The sequence below is a fragment of the Carassius carassius genome, chromosome 49 (genome assembly GCF_963082965.1).
Source record: "Carassius carassius chromosome 49, fCarCar2.1, whole genome shotgun sequence".
In the NCBI taxonomy this organism is placed as follows: Eukaryota; Metazoa; Chordata; class Actinopteri; order Cypriniformes; family Cyprinidae; genus Carassius; species Carassius carassius.
The window spans coordinates 12,242,593-12,257,386 of NC_081803.1; the positions used below are offsets into that span (position 1 = coordinate 12,242,593).

Here is a 14,794-nt window from a genome sequence, read left to right on the forward strand (position 1 = left end):
AAGAGAGAGAGAGAGAGAGAGAGAGAGAGAGAGAGAGAGAGAGAGAGAGAGAGAGAGAGAGAAGAGCATTCTGAGGAGACTGCAAATATAATTTTTCGGGTATCAGAGGAATATAAGAAAAGCTCACACTATATTATTGTATTTTTTGGATGGGGTCATAAATTATGTAATAACCGCATCAGTGTGGACAAGGAGCCTTAATTCACAGCATATTCGACGTGCAGTCTCTTCCAGTGCGCAGTGGTAGTTCAAGGAAAACAGGCACGCTGTCGAGTGCAGTGTGGCGCAGTGTTCACTGAGGGAGAGCGGACACAGGGTTCCCTGTCTATCTCAGCACTGTTCTTCTGCGTCTGCAGCACCGGTGCAGCTCTACTGTACATGTGACCTTCACATGCACCAGCTCTCTCCTCTCCAATAGGACCAGAACACACATCTCACATGCGTGCACACAAACAGGAAGAGGAAGACACACACACACACACACAATGACACTCGCGTCACCATGAAACTTAACATAGAATGATTCCTAACTCGCGTGTCTCAATTATCATGTGTTCAGTTTTCAATTGCACACAGGAATTTCTCTGAATTTGGGAGTACTATGTATCCATGCATTGCATTAGCAGCAGACATCTTCTGAAATGTTGTTCATAGCTGGTATCTGCTGCCCTCTTGCTGTTAATTTGGTTACAGGACTGTTATGAACAAATGCTGAAAAGAGATAAGGTCTCGCACATTCATTCATCGTTGCTCATGTGAGAAGTCAAAAAAAAGCAGGTTACAATAGAGGTAAATATCCTCTAACCGAGAGGTTTTGATGCTTTTTCATGCCATGGATCCAAACAATTATTTAATTTAAAAGCAGCTATATATTTAAATGTAAAAGTTACATTTATTCTGTTAAGCATATAGAAAAAAAGCTCTGTATGGATATATGTTGATTAATTAAATAACTGGCTTTTATATTATCACTGTAATAGAAACAACCGATTAAACAAAAATTAATTAAGCTAAACGTGAGAGTATACATTTCCTGGAAGTATAATATGGCAAGGAGGAAAGGTTAACACTCACAAAACTATTTGTGAGTAAAAATGAGAGTCAATAGAATAAGATAGCTGTAACTGATTATTTATCTTCTGAAAAACAAAACAAAATGAAAGTGAAAAAAAAAAACTGTAAACGTTAACATAATACATTTTTTAGGTTGCTAACTTATTTTTAACAGTAAATGCATTGTTCTCAATCATTTACTCACTTTTATGTACATTTACATCTATTCATTTAGCAAATGTTTTCATGTCATGTCATTTCAATCCATTTTTCCTCTTTGGCACACAAAAGGAGATGTTTTGAGGATGTTCATGCTGCTCTTTTCCATACAACGAAAGCAATCAGTAACAAAGTAGTTCAGGACATTCATCAACTTTTCTGGTCTATAGAAAATCTTGTGGGTTTGGAACAACATGAAGACGAGTAAATGTTGATAGAAGTCTTGCAGGACAGCAGTTCTCTCTTTACGGCCAGTCACTACATGCACTAATGGGTGTTCAGCCTGAGTGGCAATAGCCTTTCTTAGTGATTGCTCATGTGGCCTGATAAAGTGCTATAAAACAGACATTACAGGACCTTACATTATCAAATGGGGATTATATATATATATATATATATATATATATATATATATATATATATATATATATATGATTTCACATGGGAAATATTGTGCCATCAATTTAAAGGAAAAATCCCATACATAGTCAACCAAAATATACTGTGAGTCTTGGTTGTGAGAATGTAAATATAGATTAATATCACTATTAAAGGAATGCAGTAGTAGAATGCTGTTAATTACCACAGAAAAACATTTTGGCTTGAATGTCGGTACATAAAAAAAACTAAGCAGAAATCGTGTTTACAATGAAAGTCATTATTACTGTCAAAGGAAATCTGTGTGAAAAGTGAATGATTTGTTTTCAGTTCAGGTAACATGATGAAATTAAACTGAAAATGTTGACATTACAATAAAGAGCCTTCCCATATGTTTTATGTTTGAATGCATCCTCTGATCTTCCGATCTTGTGTTCTCTCGGGCACTTGTCATGCAGGGACAACTTTCATGAACAAATTATATCTAATTTTCCCAAATTTGAATGAAACACTAGTTCAAAACATCATTGAACCAAGACACAGACTTGCAACCGGTTTGCAGTTAAAAAAAAGTTACATGTCCAAGAAATCTGTTTAAAGCTATGAAATCTATGCTAATATTTGTATTTTTAACTGATATTTTAACTCATAGAGCAGGGAAAGCTCCGGTCCTGGAGGGCCACTATCCTGCAGAGTTTAGCTTCAGCCCTCATAAAAACTCACCTGCCTGTATCTATCTAGTAATCCCGAAAACACTGATTGCCTTGTTCAGGTGTTTAATTAGGGTTGGAGCTAAACTCTGCAGGATAGTGGCCCTCCAGGACCGGAGTTGCCTATCCCTGTCATAAAGGTATACATTCATGATCAAATAAAATGCCATAATGTAAAGATAGATTTCGGATCTATCTTTACATTATGGCATTTTATTTGATCATGAATGTATAATGGGACTTTTACACAGCAGAAGTGAGTCAAAGTTCCTCATTGCAACGTCTGTATTTGACAGGCTGCTTTACCTGAATCAGTATTCAGGTTTTACTAGCAGAAATAATACAACTTTATTGATGCACTTTTGATGAATGCAATGAAAACCTACAAGAGTTGATAAAGACTGAAAGGTTATTAATATTGAAGAAAGGCTAAGAAAACTACAGCAGTTTTGGTATTCATATGTAAATATCAATAGTGAACTTAGAGGTTTGCATTATCAAACTATTATAAAAATAATAATAAAAAAAACTTGGATCTGAAGACCCATTAATTAAGAAAAATATTTTTTCTGGTTTTTAAGTATATGATGATAGAGAAAAAAATCATTGTTATATTCTTCTATTTAAATCTTAGAAAACTTGAGGAGTATTACAATTTGTCTAAGAACTTTTTATATGCTGGTTAAATTCATTCACTTTTGGCATCTCAAATTTTATAACAATTTCCATATTCATTTTGATATTAGAAATTAAACCGTATACAACTTAAAGCTACAATTTTGGTTTTTCATTACAATTTAAACGGACATACTGAAAGGCCAAAAAGTTGTAACTATTTTTGAAATACAAGTCAAAAATATCAGATAGCACACTTTTTATAGTTACAGCTATTTTTTTTATAAAAACAAATAGATTAAAATCAAAAAAGTTGCTTTTTTCTGTTTTAGATATCCATGACAATGTCATCGAGTTTGGCTCCAATACCAAAAACTGTGATATTTACAGTCTATTCTTTACAAATTACAATAGAAGGGTTAAAGTAATAACATGCTATGGCATAATGTAATATGCCATTATATGATGATCAAAAGTACAGTTTGTTATTAATGCAGTCATTCAGGAAAGTAGAACATGTTTGAACAAACTGGCTCTTTGCTTGCTAACAGGTTGAAGAATGAATATGTGTTCTATCTCGGATTGAGCACAACTCAATAAACAGGTGATTATGTACAGACACGAGCTTAAAATCTGTGATGTAATGAGTGTTTGATCCGTGATGTTAAGGCATCAGATCCCAATTAGTCTGTGAATTTAATAGATATAACAACTGATGAAGGGGAAAAACACATGGCATGAAGTGAAGGCGTACTTACAGAGCCACAGAATATGGAAATACGGTATTTGAAAGATGAGGATGGATCTGTCAGTCAGGCTGTATCATGCGATGAAGATGACCTAAAAAGTGAAACAAAAACACTGTGCCCTCAGTACAGGAATAAATCGTCTAAAGCAAAGCCAAATGAACAACATAATGCTGCCCCAAGTCCGACTTCATCGGTCAGTGACATTTTAACTGTGGATTAGTGCATATGTGCACCGCTCCAGCTTCAAACTAAGGTGGGACCTCCGGTTTGTTGATGAAGCATAAAGTTATGACATAGCTCACAGTATACACTGAATACATTAAACTACTTTAGCTATGGCAAGCTGTTGTAATATTTATTCGTTAGAAGGTGTATTATTTACTAATACTTATTTTTCTATGTTACTAGTACAAAAATGACGCTCACAATGACTTGCAGCAATAAAGTAAATGGATATCAGTTTTCAGATTACTAGTAAATGTAGTAGTGTTCCTGTAGCTCAACTGGTAGATCACTGCGCTGCCAAGCGCAAGGTTGGGGGTTCGATTCCCCGGGAACACATGATATGTAAAAATTGATAGCCTGAATGCACTGTAAGTCGCTTTGGATAAAAGCATCTGCTAAATGCATGAATTTAAAATTTAATTTAGTAAATGGTCCAATAGTGACTAGAAGTATCTTTTTCAATTTAACAATTTAACTTCTTTAAATTCCAACAATCACTAGTATCTATAATTTAGCCACTTGTTAAAAAATACTTGTATTAATAGATGCTACTACTATCTAACAGGTACAAGTAGCTACTATTTAACAAACAACTTACTTAATAATTACTAGTTAAGCTTGAATATATAATTAGTGTGAATATATACAAGTCAGAAACAAATAGCTGATATCTGAACCAAAATTCCCATAACATTTAGTCGAAAATACTTGCAGTAGCTAATTGGAATAATTACTAGTATCTAATGAATAATAATATTTGACTTCTAATTAATAAAGTAGCAACTTTGTAGCTGCATTCCATAAGTCGATGTACTGGTTGGTTGTTAGTAGCCATTCTTAGTTCTGGTTGATCTTACATTGTAATGAACGTCACTACTGCTAAAATGTTATTTAAAGTAATTCTGTGCATCAACATACAGCAGTGCAGCAATCTGTGCCAAGACCACAAACGGAAGGCTATATGGGCCCAACCACACAATTAATTGTCATACAACACGTTTTTAAGTTAATCCTTAAATCATCCCTGGGGTCAGAAACAACTGAAATTAGCTGTCTTTAAAGATTAACTGGCACCCATCTTGCAGATGCACACTAGCTAACGAGACATTAAATTGAAGCCGGCATGAAATTAAAATTCACTCTTTCTAGATGCATGTTATAGATCTTATTGTAAACAATTCATATCCACATTTCTGACCTCGTAATGTTCAATTAAAATACCATAACTGGATTGTTCATCAAAACGGTATATTTCTCTCCGGAGACATATTTTGGATTTCTCCAATCATTTAGTCCGCTTAAACCCACCCCTGCAAGCTTATGTTCTTCTGTCTCCACGTTCGAGCGCAACAACCACATCTCAAAATACAATAAACTACCGATGGAATAAACAAACTAGGGCTGTCACTTTTTCGTTCGAATCGATTTTAACCAAATATGCACACTATTAATTTTAAAAAGAATTAAACAAATTATAGGTGTAACAAAACTCACAAAGAAGCAGAAATATAAAGAATTCCGAAAGTGGAGTAGGCCTTGTGAAAGCAAGACAGAAAATAGCCAGCAATTTTACACACCTATAGTTTCATGGTTTCAATCGCTGCATCTACTGTTTTCAAAGAAAATGGAGGACAACGTCATGATGAGTTATGAAATGGAGCCACCATTGCCAGCTGACAGCGACCCGCTTTCGTGGTAGAAGATTGGCAGTACGAAATACCCCCACCTTGCGCAGCTGGCAATGAAATAGTTGTCCCTGGGACATCAGTGCGGTCGGAGCGCGTCTTCTCAACAGCTGGACATATAGCCTAGTGAATAAAAAACACTCTGCTCTGGACCCTCGAAAATGTTGATCGATTTGTTTAACGTTACCTGTCCAATAGTTTGTAATGGGTCTAGCCTTTTCGCGCATTTCATTATGCCTGCCTAGTGCCGCCTAGCCCAGTTGTCGGTTACGTTCAATAAAAAACACACATGGCCTGTTCTCAACTTCAAGTAAGTACATTTAAAGTTTCATTTTTGAACAGTTGTTTGAAATGGATTGAATCATTATTTAAAATAAATGTGGAGATTTTTGAATTGCCTAAATCATAAATGCAGCCGGGTTGAAGCCTGCAGTAATGTTTTCCATTTATGTTTTTCATTTATGTTATGGCAGCAGTCCACTCTGCATATATTTTTTTTCGAGAATGTTGCACTGTTGCTGTTTGTTATACTGCACGAAACTTCATGCAAATAAATAAGAAATATTACTGACTTGTGCGTTTCTAGCAAAATCTTTGGGTTCGTCCGTTATTTGGGGTTGAAAACGGAAATGTCTTTTTTTAGACATGGAAAATCGATTTTACAATCGATTCAATGAACACTTATGTCTTAAAAATCGAAAAAGATTTTTTCACAAAAGTGAAAGCCCTAAAACCAACTCCCCATCCATCCATTTTTCTTTTGCGATGTACATTACATTACGGAAGAAAAGTTATGTCGCTATTGTTTCATTTTGTTTGTTTTTTTTCAACTTTGATGAGTCGCTGAATATGATCACATAGTAGTGAAAGGTCATTGACACTGAGAGCGCTTGAATCGCTGAAGGTCACCGAGTTGCTGTAGGCTACTGTTGGTTTCCAGTCGGTGGTCCTACTCCAAACTCCTACTGGTAGTCAGTGCATTGCAAAGCTGCTCCTTTGCATAAAATTAAGCTCTTAACTTTTCCCATCACCAATGGTCATCAACGCTCATGTTGATTGATTGACTTCCTGTTGCTCTTCCACTGTAGATCTTTGGCAGGGTGAACACCATGTTATTGGCATATGCATTTAATGAACAGTTACTTGTGAATTTAAACATACGACCTTTGTAATATTAATAAAGATGCAAGCTGTAACAACTGTTAAAGGGGCTTGCCATAATTCGGCTCGATCACGTAGGGCTTTATAAAGCACATCCGACACAGTTTTCGTCGAGTGGATGGACGGTATATACAGTATTGCAGGCAGCGTTTAGTTTTCAGGTACAGCCGGAGAGCGGTGCTCTCTCCGTGAGTGTGTGTGTGTCTTTGCAGAACTCTCGATCACCGAAACAAGAACTCCACAAAGCACCATGATGACGATACCCTCCGATTATTTAAGCCATCGGGCTCATTTCAAAACTCATTTGACCCTTTATTTGAACTGTGCTGGGTTTGCATCTCGGTGCAAAATGTCGAACTGGTCTCTGACAAGACAGACAGCCGAGAGTCCATCTTGCTTTGGGGAAGATGGAAGTATAAATCTCACTCCTGTCAAACTCCGCCAGGGCATTTTCAGAGACAGATCCCCCTCCACGAGCTTTCATTACTTAAACTAGGGGTTTTCGGGGCAGACTTTTCAGATGAGAAGGTTTTGTGCTCGGGTTTCTCGCTCCGTTTAGTAAGATAGAATAAAAGTAGCTGGCTAGCCTGCTAGCCCCTGTGATGCGCGATTGCTCTAGCTCGCCTGAACGTGTCATTAGCAGACCCATATGCAATAATCGCACGGTCGGTCGTACATGTTAAATCGTCGTGGATTTCAAAGAAACCCTGATGTTCGGTGAGAGCAGGTGTCAAACACGCCGAACGCCAAAGTTGTTTATGCCGAAACACAACAAACTGGCACGAATTTCGCACTGTCTAAGCGCGAGCTCCCGATCAATCGGAACTCGGGGCTGTTCGCACACAAAAATATGTCTTTAAGTTTTCAGTCATCGCGGCATCTGTGAACGCAAACTTACCCCTGAAATCCGGTCGAAACGCCAGGGCCTTCTCATTCCAGCCTCAAACTTATTGACACATCAGAACAGTTCTGCACTGGCCGTCCGTACAGTAGCCCCACAGACACTTATATTATTTTTACCGGATGCTTGGAAAGGAGCAACACCGCAGCATGAAGTCGACAAAACTACATCACAATCGCTCCGATCACTCCGAAAACGAATAACGGTTGGGCCCAAATGGCACTTAGATGATGGTACTTTCGTTTCAGACGAACAATTTTCTCGGCTTGTTTTCTCTCGCAGCCCTCCTCCCCCTCCGTGCGTTCAAGTGTTCCCACTGACTGCTGTTCTGAAGCCCGTGTGCACAGTGTGTGGATGATCACAGCGCTGGACTCACTGGCCTACCGTGTCACATCATCAACATCATCCAAGCGGTGTCCAGTTGGAAAATTTAGTCTAATATGATACATGTGATTTATCAGTGTTTTATAACATGTTAGCTGCGTTCTAGCTGGTCGACCAGAAATAAGCTCGACCACCTTATGACTGGCTGGTAGGTGGTTTTCTCCTGGTTTACGACCATCACAGATCAGGAAAGATACAGAAACCTCACTAGAATCTTGCTCCAAAACACATCTACTTCGTGCAGTTTGTGGCTGTTCTGGACTGACTGTTATCATCTCATCGTCAACACTAGCTGGTTGACCAGTCATCATGCTCCAAAAACCAGCTTGACCACCTCACATGACCAGCCGGTCACTGGTTTCTTGTTCGTTCAAGAGCTTAATGAATATCTTACAGTATATCAGCTAGAAACTAGAAACCATGTTCCTTAAACCAGATGAGATCAGCCAGCCACCTTAGGCTGGTTTTAGCCGGGGGGGTTTTTTCAGCAGGTATTTAGTTTGTGCACAGTTATTGGATATTTTTGACTGACTTGATTATATAATCATTATCATAATTAGCTGGTTGACCAGTAATCAGGTTCTAAAAAACAACCTCACATTACCAGCTGGTCAGCTGGTAGCTTGTTTGTTGCTGGTTAAAGAGTTCAATTACGATCTTATAGCAGCTAGAAACTGGCTATCATGCTCAAAAACACATCTAGTTAGTTTGTACACAGTTTGTTGCTGTTTCGGACTGACTTGACTGTATCATCATTATTATAATTAGCTGGTTTCCCAGTAATATGGTTCCAAAAACCACCACACATGACCAACTGGAAGCTGTTGCTGGTCTACCAGCTTAATGTCCATCTTGGACTAGCTAGAAATGAGTTAGCGTATTGCAAAAACCTGCTTGACCGCCTTTAGCTGATAAGAATGACTTATAGCTGGTTTGTTGCTCGTATAAGATTGATCATCAGCTATAAAACAGTTACTGCTGCTAGTTAATTTGTGCAGTGTGGAGCTGTTGTGGAGAATGTGGACAGACTTGACTATACATGTCATATTATCATTTTCATAATTAGCTGGTTGATGGTTCCAAAAAAACTGCTTGACCAACTCATATGGCCAGCCGGTAGCTGTTTTTTGCTGGATCAACAGTTTATTGACCAACTTAGACCAGCTAGCAATGTTGTAAACAGATGCAGATGTAAACAGTCCAACTGACTGTATCTTTCTTGCTGTTGGTCTAATTATCTTAGACTAGACTAGAAATGTTGTAAAAATCTGTCTGACCATCTTAAAGTGGTATGAACGACGGATAGCTGGTATGAAGATGTACAAGCAGCTTAGATCAGTCACCTTGTTTGAAAACACACTATTCATTTTAAACCGGATTTATCATCAGGATTTAAGTCGAACCATTCTGCCTTAACTTTTGCGCTGCATTTAATTGATTTACAAGCACCTACTTCTAAAGGACGACACCACCATGCTGGGAATGCTTTTCTGATCACAGATCCACTATCTATAGAGCTTCCTGGATGTTGTATATTAGTGTCAGATCGGCGTCGCGCTGGTAAAATAAAGTCTACAGTCCATGTGCGTCGCCACTTACCTGCAACAGGCCCCCAAAGTGACTTAAGACGACCGTTGTCCACCTCTCCCACCTCTTCGATGGTGTCTTTCTCTGTTCACTTTAATAATTTTGTGTGTGTTATTTTGCAACATACAGTCTACTGTACATGCAGTGAGTGAAAATATAGTTTTCATGTAAGGACAGTTGTGATTGGCCGCACGCTTGAGTGACAGCCCGAGACAGCCACTCAGACTGCGCGAAACATTTCGGCACGGTTCCGAGATAGAGAGATTAAAACCACATCTTCGTAATGTCCCAGACATTCATAAAACACGCAAAACATACAGTAATTACAGAAGAAGTGTGCACTATAATTCATTAGATCAACAGGAGGTGTGAGTTTATCGATATAGGGACGCCGTCGAGAAAAGAGTGCGAGTGACATACGCTTCGGAACAATCCCAACACACTCTAAACAGACACCGAGTGCGAACACACATTAGTAAACAACATTGATGTGTTTGCCGTTTATTCACTCATTCCATACGACTGTTGAAAGCTCATTATGGTTAAAACACGATATAAAGCCATGTGTGTGATCATTCGTGTCACAGCTTCGTTCTCTCACTGGTGCACCGTTTTCCTGTCTCGTGCCCTCTTTTAGAGTTTTCGTGCGATGGCTCTACGTGCTAACATGAGAGTGGACATTAGACATCGCATCACTTTCACATATCACTTTGGTCACATACGAGCTATAATAAAACAAGCTATTTGTATTCATGATTCTTTATGACGGTGATACTGATGAATGATGATGAGGAGGAAGAGGAAGAGGAAGAGAAGGGTCAACAGAGGCGCTATAATAGCCTACCTGAGTGACACGATGCTTTTTATGTTAAGTTCATACTTTTCGGTCAAACTTTAGTGTAATTCGAAATGTAACCCTGTCCCTGAAAAAAAAAAACCTAGCCTAAACTGCTGGTCTTCGTCTTTTCACCTAGGCTGATCAAACTAGTCTGCCCAGTCTCCTTTTTGGTTTTAAACTGGTTTTGAGCACTTTTCTACAAGTCTAGCTGGTGTAAATCAGCATAACTAGGTGAGCACCAGCTTGGCTGAACTGGGAGACCATATTTATCAAGACCAGCAAATAACCCCCCCCCCCAGAAGGTTATAAATTTGGCAAAATACAGTATGTGTAGCCACTTCTAATAGATAATTAATAAAAACAATTAATTGGACAAATTTATTACATTATTTATTTAGTTTCACTTTTATTTTCAAAGATTATTGCCATTTTCTCTGATGGACAATGATTACAATTTATGTCATGTTTAATAATGTTTAGGTCTAGTGACGAATGTGAACTGATTTTGAATGCCTGCATCACTCATATACTTTGTCACTTAGGCTATGTGTTTATCATACTTTTCTGAGTTACGCAGCAAAACAACCACACGAATGTGAAACGTGACATTCTGTATGCAAGTAAATGATTATTAACTACTGCTTTTTTATTTGGACTGACTAAACAAAACTACTGTACCAGTCAACCCAAAAGAATCAGCCTCAGTGAGTGAATCTATTGGGCCAATCATTTACCTCCCGGTCAGATAAGTTTGATTAGACATTCAGTTCCCACAAAAGTGAAATCAAATCAATTGTATTTTGATGTTTCATCTTAATCACATTAAAACAGTATGTGTTGATAGTCGTTTTGTTTAACCGTGCCGCTGAGAGACTGAAAGAGAGCAAGTGAGTTGAGGAAAATCACATTAATGACTGATCAGATTATTGCTTTCAAAGGAAGTGGCTCAGAAATAAATCAAGGTGTTTGCTTTGGTGGTCTTTATTAACCCTTCAGCAGCCCGTTTTTCATTGTCCTGGGTGATAATAGATCCGAAGGGATTCAGATTTGCATAGTCTTTTATAAACAGCTCCTTTGCACTTGTTTGATTTATATCCCGTTGTTCAAGGCTTAAAATTATTTAAATGCTGCATTAGATGAGTAATACAAATGTAATGTTATAATCATCATTATAGAATCACCGCTGTATCAGTACTGCAAAATTAATTTGTGTATTTCTTGACCTATTCTAAACTTCCCCATGCACATGGTTTCCACAGTCTCGGAAATTAGTGAATTTTAAAATTGTGTTTTGTGTATTGAATATACATTTCATGCTGTAAAACATTTACTTAGCAAAATATTACTTGTTGAGAGTAATAATTGTTAGCTGAATCATTCTTATGATTATTTTGTATGAATCAGTCAAAGCAGTTCAAAGAAAGGTCAGAATGATTCATTAACATATCAATCTAAATGAAAATGTTCTTTAAAAATCCTAATGGTCATGGAAAGGTCATTGAAAACTCAGCAATTCACTTGTGAGAAAAAGAGTGCATGTAGCAAGATAGGCTTTCTGTTACATGTATTCTACATTAATGTTTTATTTGTGGAAGCCATAAATAATTTATTTTAAACATGAAGCTCACGTACGTATTGGCTTTGATTGTAGTTCAACAGACACACTTTCTGCAATTTCTCTACAATCCAAAATAATATTATATAAATAATATACAGAGATTGTAACAGCAATAAACATCACATAATAAATATAAAACACTTCAAATATTAATATCTATTGGAGTGGTTCCACCAAATACCTACAACTGAAGTTCATGGCAGAGTTCCACACAATCTGTTCACTGTTTCAAAATGAATTTTCTAAAACTACACCTATGTGCTCTTTCTGTATAAAGACAAATCTTCCTGCTTGAAACAGCAGAGAGCAGCAAAATTGACTGCAATCAAACCATCTTCAAAGCATACGCTCACTCAAGCTGGCAGGTATACTGCCCCTGCATTCAGTTTCTAACATCTCACATTTGACCCTATTACTGAGGATTTATATTACACACCACAGCAATACTGTAACCGCATATATTAAGGATTATTTTGGGGGAATCAAATGTAGAGCTTATATTTGAAAACCCTGCTAATCTGTAGATTTGCTGTAAAGTCAAATTGAAATACATCAAGTATGAGGCCATTTCTTTAAATCAAATTCTTGATACAATGATTGTCTGGTGGACAAAACTACAACAGTATAAACTATGAACAATGAGAGTGCATGCATGCATGCATAAATTAAATTATCAATAGATCCTACCATGTTTATCTATAAATTAATTAAATAATGAAAGTGATGATGGTGACTATTATTATTAACAATATTTTTTATTAAAATATTATATTTTCATATTTTCCCATTATTATTATTATAATAAATCATCTATTGTTAATTATCTATTGATCCTGTCATGTCTATCTATTACTTAATTGAACCATTAACAATCATTTTTATGCAAATATTTAACATAATAATAATTCTCATTATCAATCATTTATCTGTATCATATGTCTATTAATGGAATCTGAACAGAAACAGAAAAAGGTAGCTGGCCGCACACGGAGTCCAATGAAGACTGAAGAGGTCTATTTATTTTATAAACTGAATATAGCAAAAAAAGCAAAGTGCACGTGAGTTAAAAATAGATGAGCAGCAAGTTGCTATCCTCAGTGCTCAATATGCAACAAATGGTCACCCTCTTTCTTAATATGCAAGCAATTGAAAGCAATCAACTGAATCCAATTAATCACAAGTATCAATCAATTATCACAAGTGTCACTGCAAGAGAGTCTGATAATTAGCAAACATATAAATACAAAAAAATAGTGTATAAATAAATAAATACATATATATATATATATATATTATATATATATATATATATATAATATGTGCATATTTAGTGCAAGAGGTCGAGGAGAACGTTCCTTGATGTATCTTTTCTATATAGAGGAGAAACAATTTGTTTGTTAACAAGAAACATTTATAACACCCACAGAACGTGTGAACTTAATAAAAGGTCTTAAGCAATTCATATATTAAGCAAATGCCTCAAAATCACTCGCAGAACCTTTGTAAATAACAAAACAGTCATCAATGTACTGTATGTCTTAAACAGAATGATGTTATCAAAAAAAGGGTCTTTTCTCCAAAAAGCCCAAGTATAAATTGGTATAATCAAGAGCCACGGTTGGTGACACCATGGCCATGTCCTCTGTATATAATACCAGTTTTCAAATAAAAAATTTTTTTAGTAAGAACCATTACAGCCATTTCAATGATAAATTTAGAGGGAAGGCCATCATCTTCAACACACAAATCAAGAAAATGTTTTAAAGCTAATAGACCTTCATTGTGTGGAATATTAGTATAAAATGAAGTCACATCCATAGTTGCTAGTATAATATCTTGCTCAACATCTTGAATAGTTGTTAGACATTGCAGAAAATCTGACGTGTCTCTCAAATAACAAGGAATCTGGAATTTTTCAATACCATAAATGTTTAAATTATAAAGTGAGTCCGATTTCCTGAACAAAATTTATGACATGGTCCAGCCTTCATATACTGTCCTGTTCTTCATGTACATACTATGTACTTATTGTAGTAATTACAATAACTAGATACTAACCCTGAACCTACCCCTTAACCTAACCCTATCCCATGTAGTTACCTTATATTACCAGTAATTTCTTGGGTAAGTACATGTAAGTACACATACTGTAAAATGAAGTGCAATCCAGAAGAAGCTGTGATTTATGGGGGACAAAAATAGTACTATCTTTCTCTATAACTATATACTATATATAACTATATAGGAAGTTGTAAGCTTCAGCATGCTTACAAGGGAAAATCATTGAAGGTTAAACGTAGGTTTATTGTTTTATTTATTTTTATGATTATTTTAATGGCCATTTTTTTTTGGAATGGTCACATCATGGTATCGTTCCTCACGCAGGTTTTGAGGACTCCTTTTAGGTGATCTTTGACCCAGATAAGAAGATTCTGATAATCTGGTGAATTCTGAAGCATGTAGATCAATGACAAAGAGGCATAAGAGACGTCCAGACCTTTGGCCTCTGAAGATAAGGAGACGAGAATCCAGTCGTCTCGAAGATAGGCATGCCCCACTGCCTCCGTGTATTTGCTTGATGATGTCTGGTCTCAATACTGAGTCTGATGTATTGAACGTGTTGATATTTGCCACTCGTGTCGTTTCCGTGGTACATTAGCACTCTCTAGTG

The 14,794-nt window shown here is 36.7% G+C and overlaps 1 protein-coding gene across 5 annotated transcripts in view; it reads right to left on the minus strand.

The window, feature by feature from the left end:
* LOC132132398 (HMG box transcription factor BBX-like) overlaps positions 1-9,835 on the minus strand; it is a 29,852-nt gene extending 20,017 nt beyond the window's left edge. For 3 of the 5 annotated variants that reach the window (XM_059544764.1, XM_059544763.1, XM_059544761.1), the window contains exons 1-2: positions 7,694-8,530; positions 3,734-3,815 (exon numbers count right to left, since the gene is read on the minus strand). The gene's annotated coding sequence lies outside the window, so the exon portion shown is untranslated. Of the gene's footprint in view, positions 1-3,733; positions 3,816-7,693; positions 8,532-9,679 lie in introns of those variants that run through there. The other 2 variants (XM_059544762.1, XM_059544765.1) reach the window with 2 other exon arrangements.
* Between the last annotated feature and the right edge of the window lie 4,959 nt (positions 9,836-14,794).